This window comes from Populus euphratica, unplaced genomic scaffold (assembly GCF_000495115.2).
Source record: "Populus euphratica unplaced genomic scaffold, PopEup_1.0 scaffold1260.1, whole genome shotgun sequence".
Lineage (NCBI taxonomy): Eukaryota > Viridiplantae > Streptophyta > Magnoliopsida > Malpighiales > Salicaceae > Populus > Populus euphratica.
This window is the reverse complement of record NW_011501106.1, coordinates 18,070-24,512: the sequence shown is the minus strand read 5'-3', so window position 1 is coordinate 24,512 and position 6,443 is coordinate 18,070. Positions and strand designations below refer to the sequence as shown.

The 6,443-nt window shown below is 34.4% G+C and overlaps 1 long non-coding RNA gene across 1 annotated transcript; it reads left to right on the top strand.

Moving 5' to 3' along the window:
* Positions 1–2,274: 2,274 nt before the first annotated feature.
* Positions 2,275–4,012, top strand: LOC105117256 (uncharacterized). The gene is made up of 3 exons (XR_840706.1): positions 2,275–2,308; positions 3,222–3,302; positions 3,892–4,012. It is a non-coding gene; the product is annotated as an uncharacterized LOC105117256 (long non-coding RNA).
* Positions 4,013–6,443: the final 2,431 nt, after the last annotated feature.

The following is a 6,443-nucleotide window of genomic DNA, read 5'->3' as shown; positions in this document are numbered from 1 at the left end:
GGGGGAGATTTTGAAAGAATTGTTTTTTTTTTTTGAGAGAGTATATTAAAAAATAAATGTTTAGCGAGCATGATAATCATGAAGGAAAGAATGAAGGATTAATGTGAACATTTCAAATCCCGTCCTCAAGTAATTTAAGATAAGATGACCAGACAAAGAGAGTAAGAAATAAATGAGAGAATATAATGAAGGAATTTTAGGTACTATAAAGGGTAATAAAAGAGAAAGAGAGTGAAGAGAAACTTTTTTTTTTGTTCTTTATTTTCTGTGAGAGAGTATTTTGAAAGAAATAAAATATAAGAGTGAGAAATAAAATATTCAAGGATTGAGATATTGAGGAGAGGAATTTTTTTAACAAAACAAAAATGTTAAAAATAAAAAAAATCAAATCAAAGCAATTCCTTCTTTTCTCTTTTAAACCCTAGCCACCAACATCCTTAAGCCCTATCATTTGTAGGAACAACCTTATCACAATAATCACAAATTAATTACTTAGTTCTTTGTTTAATGTATATATATGACGTTGAGGGGCTGATGGGGTCATTATCTAATTTTTTAATTTAGAATCACTAGAAAACTTGATTATACTAGTTTTATTATAGATTCAAGGATAAAAGATTAATTGTGACTAAAAAATATATGAGTACCAATAGCACATCATACCTAAGATAAACTGTTTTATGTAATTTTGAATATATTTTAAAAGTTTAGATGAATTCCTAACCAATAATCTATCTATGGTTTAGGATTGAGATTTATTTATGTGAATAAATTTGATATTAAGAATTTATTATGGGCTTGTATAACTAAAAAAATTCTTATGAAAAAGATTTTTTGTAATTTAAATATTATAAAAAAAATACTTCCAATTAAAATTGGTGAATACTTAAAGTAATTTTGAGAATTTTCTAATCAACTCTTAATATTAAAATATCTATATACCAAAATATTTAACCTTTAAAATATCAATTTACCAAAATATTTAACCTTTAATTCTCATAAATTAAAAAATTTTAGTTATTAAAATATTGGTCGAATTCTCATAAATTTAGTAAACTAATTAAAATATTTTTAAGAGACTTGGCCATATATAATTAAAATATTTAACTTTTTTCTTTTTAGGTTTAAACATTAAAAAACATATAAGAAAAAAATATAAAGTTTAACTTTGGAGTTATTATGAAATCCAATACATTAGGCTAGATACACAATAGAAAAAAATATTTTTTATATTTTCTCTATATTGTCATATTTTTACACCAATTTCTACACCCTAATATCTATGCCTACAATGGCTAGCCATGATCTTCAACCAATGGTGCATGACACAACAACCTAGAAGAGCTTTCAACATTAACCTAAATGAGCATGACACCGGATTTAATTTTTCATAAGTGTGCTTTTTTCATTACAAAGTAATGGACTAGGTGTATAAATACACCAGTCAAGAACACAAAGAAATTCCTAGCAATACAAATCCCACATACAATCATAGAAAGCCAGCTACTTCCTATTGAAAGCTAGACATATAAGCCAAGGTTATTCACCATGGCCATGTCATATACAAGCATAATAGTTTTATGTCTTGTAGACGCAATTTACACACACAATAGATATGCATATCTTAAATTTTATTTTTTTTATATATTATTTTTTTCTATATTTATTAACTTAAATATTATTATTTTAATATATTTCTAATAAAAACACTTTAAAATATAATTTTTACAGTACTCCTAAAAAAACCTCTTAGTCTAATGCATAGGAACTTGTGTCTGTGTAGTGGATTAACTAATTCTCTTAGTTTTTTTATGTTGTTCATAAAGACAGAAAAAGCTTAAAAATACAAAATAAAAAAATTTTAAAATGAATTTTGGTAGCTTCAGAGAAGACTAAGACGGCACAAGGAAAATATATAGATTAATGAAATTTTATTCTAAATAAATCCTTCATATAATTCGATTATCATTTTTTTTAATATGAATTTTATATTTCAAAAACATAATTTATTGCTACTTAATGATATAAGATGATTTTAATAGTAAATAGATGTAATGTTTTGAATAAATAAGTAGGAAAATACAATAAAGCCCTTGGTGGCTTAAAGTATAGGTATAAATGAATGAGGGGTAGTGTAGTAATTCAACAAAACTTGATAAATATAAATAGAAAGTAAAAAAAAAAAACAAAATAAGTGATCTGAAAGTTGAGAGAGAATCGGCAGGAGAGAGAAGGGAGAAAGAAGAAGAAGAGAAAAGAGGAAAATTAGAAGAAAAATAGAAAGGAGTTGAAGGAAATAAGTTTAAAGGTAAGATTATATATAAGTATGTGTTGATTAAGTTTTAATTTTGGTTTTGATAAATGTTAGGGTTTTGAAAATTTGTGTTTTGGGTTTGATTGATGAATTAATTGAATTTTATGGGTTGATTGTTATGGGTAATGGATTATTTGGTGGATTTTGAGAGATTGAATTGAAAAATGATGATTTTGAGTTATGATTTTGTTTGAATGGTGAAATTATGTTAGAAATAAGGAAAGAACAGTTGGTTTCTGTTGAAATTCTAGGTTGGAGGTTGAAGATGACAAAAATTCATTTTGGTCCTTCAATTTGTGGAAATTACAGTTTAGTCCCCAAACTTTGAAAAATTTACAGATTGGTCCCTGGGGCATATTCCGAGATTCTGAACAGAATAAAACATAAATTATGGGCAGAATTCCTGTATAGTTATGAAATTTTAACACTTTCAATTTGGTCCTTCAATTTGACAAAAATTACCATTTAACCCTAAAAATTTGATAAAATTCCAGAATGGTCCCTGGAGTATAATGAGATGATCTGGACAGAAATGAGGATTGATTATGGTCAGAATTTCAGTATAGTCATGGATTTATGATAATTTTAGTTTGGTCCTCCAAATGGATAAAATTACAATTTGGCCCTAAAAATGTGATAAATTTCATATTAGTCCCTAGCTGTGATGTTAGCCTTTTCAGATTGGTTTGTTGAATAAATTAGGGTTATTTAGTGAATTATTACCAATTTTGTTATATGTTTTATTTTGGATTAGATTTCGGAAAAACCGTTAATTTTTGGGTTTTTAGAAAAATAACTAGTTTAGTCTAAAAACATATAGGGTTATGGAATAGACCCTTGGTTAAGTGTATTAAATAGGATATATGTTCTTTTGAGTCATTCTTGAATATGTTTCCTTTATATTCAGATAATCCTGATAGTCTACCGGCGGGACGTCAGTAGGATTTTCTCCAGTGTCTGCTTTTGACTTTTGTTTGCTTCGAGTCAAGTGAGTGGATAATTTTCCATATGCATGAGAAATATTATAAATATTTGATTTGTTAATATGAATTGGATCATGCTTCTTGGTAATATATTTGGTGACTAATATCCTTGTTATGATAAGCATGATCATTCGTTGAATCCGAATTCTTGATATGAACCAGTATGTATTTTGGATTGACTTATGAATTGATAACTCCTCATTTGATTGATGTCATGAATTGAACCTTGAGATATGAATATGTCTGTTTGATTATGATTATGACCCTATGGTATGTCAGTCAGAATACCCATGCTAACAGGGTAATGTTAGTCTTTGTGCACATCGTATCTGAACCCTAGTTGGTCGGGGGAGTCACCAACCTGTGTGGATTGATCATCCCACAGTACGGAGCCTCATGCTCATTGCATTTTGATTTTCTCACGATTTTATCATATGATATTCTTGTTATGGCCTATTTGAGAAACCTTTTTATAAGAACCTTAATCCATACTTGTATATATTTCTCATTGTTGTATTATCTCGTGTGTGTATATTGAACGTTATCTACTCACTGAGTTGTTGAACTCACACTCTTATTATTTATCATTTTCAGGCTTATAGCTTGATAGCAGGTCACTTTTGTTGGACCTTCAGAACCTGCTCTTTTAATTGTAATTTGTACTTTCTTTTATGTGTAGTCAGTGCTCCAAAACTCTTGTATTAAGACAATTAAGTTATATTATGAAATTAGTTTGTTGATGCTGCTGTGTTGAACTCTGATTGACTTATTAAAGGATAAGTTTGTATGTAAGTTTGGGTTCGCAAAGGTATGGAACCTTGGAGGGGAACCTTGCCTATGTGCTGGTCATGGATCCGATATTCGGGCCGTGACAATAGATCTATTATTTTATGAGGTTACTTTAATGATAAATCATACAGGTCTTCTTATTTGGGCAGCACATAAAAGGTTGATCCATATCTGTCTTCATACTCTGAGTATTACAATGCCATTACCGAGCTCACCACCTTGACAAGAGTCAACTTGTTCCCGGAACCTGCGCATGCCCTCTGCTCCTTAATAGCAGCCGCGTCTTAATGCTCCACAAGTCATCCACTTATTGTCCAAGGCAAATGTCTTCTAGCTCATTGATCTTTAGCATGGGGGCAATATCCATGAAAGTCAATCCTATATTTGTCTCCATACTCATCATAGCCCTTTCATTGGCTATCCATCTGTCCACTCATACCTAGCCATCACATTGGCTCTGAGGTGTTCTGAACTAGGCTCCTTCCACGGCCCTCACACCTTCTCTTGAGGTGTCTCCGCTCGTTGTCATACGGCGGTCTGATCATGGGCTCATCTCATAGCCCTCACACCTTCTCTTTAAGGTGTCTTCGCCTTTTATAGGCGGTCGCATCCTTCTTCATCGGGGATGTCTCCAGTGACTAAGATTCTCTATCACCATGTGGACTTGTTTTATAGGCAGTCGCATCCTCCTTCAGCTAAGATGCTTCAAAGTGGCTCCGAGAGTTCATTGCCACTGATCACATAGAAAGAGAAAGTTGCGGTATACTCCTCGCAATCCTCCACCTCGATTTCTATGTTTGGAGCTTCTACGTCTTTCATCATTACACTTGACAGCTCCACCTACACCAACTCCCTTTGGTGTCTTCGCCTTTCATCATAGGCGGTCGCCTTTTATCAAAGGCGTTTGCACCCCCTCAATTAGGTGCATCTGCAACAGCTCATCCTTCCATCCTTGCATGCATTGGAAAGGTCCTCGCTTATTGCCTTTATCAAGAGACTTCCTATTGTACAACCTTCACACAGTCTCTGCTCTGAGCTTCATCTGGGAACTCTTCTTCTCCTTGCACCTGTTGTCTCACTATAGTACCTCGTTGGATCCTCCGGGTACTCCTACACAATCTTCATGTGCTCTCGTGCAATTTTGGTTCTCTAGATTTCTCCCTATTCCTTGCTTATGTTTGACAGCAGCTCATCCTGTCACAACATCTATCCAAGTCAGAATAGGGTGCCAATCTTTATCCCTGTGTTGTATTTCTCTTCCATTATCAGGGTCTTCATCAATTCTCCCCTCGAGAAATTACAGTCACCGAATCTAACTTCCTTGGAGAAATCACCACTCCATCAGATCCTTGATCATACGGAACCCAACTGTTCCTTTGTGCCATCATCCTGCTAGTCTTCAACAGTTTCATAACAAACTATCACATATACGAAAATAGTACCGTATGGATAATCCTTCCACTAAGCAAGTTCGCAGGAAAGATTGGAGGGGTCACACCGGTCCCGCTTAAAACCCAATCTCCTAGCCAGAACTTCTTAGGCCATATCTATCCATCGTACTGTCTTTTCGTATACACAACCATTTGCTAGCTTTGTCGCGGCTTTCCTTTACAAGTGATCTGGGGTATCCTTATTTTATACTTGATTTCTTAACATCTGGCGAGACTACCAGTGCTTAGATTCGTCAAGATTGGTCTTCATCAAATTTCACTCTCCACCTCAAATTGTCCAAATGATCGGGTATCAAGAGTGTCCCAATTTTACCTTCCCTCAAGGCAATTAAAATTCCCCACATAATACTTTAACACATGTAATTGGGCAAACATGTGTGATTTCTTCTTCTTCAGCTCTATCGACCACCATGATGACCATCAGATGCCTCCTGATCGGGCAATCTCTCTTTAATAATTTATCACCGCCATTTCTGATCTCAATCTCAATGATCGGACCGTACCATTGGATCTGGAATGATCAAATTAGCTGGAAACAAGTCTGAAATCGTCCAAATCACACTTCAGACGGCTGAGATCTCATCAAAACAATTTTCGCCTGATCAGTGGTCCAGATTCAATCTCAGATCCAGTTGCACGTAGACTCCACCACACAGAATCATATCCCTCGGCTCATGGCTCGGCTCGGCTTCAACTCGCGGCTGGTGGCGTGGCGGTGGGGTCCACACATGATGACGTGGCTGCTGACTGGTGCTGATATGGCAGTGCTGACATGTCCGATGACGTGGCGGTTTGACTGATCAGAGTCCTGATATGTCAGGTGACGTGTCTGATGACTGTGTAGAACTGCTGACGTGGTTGCTAACGTGGACAGTCACCCCCCACCGACGTGGGCGATGGTTTCCG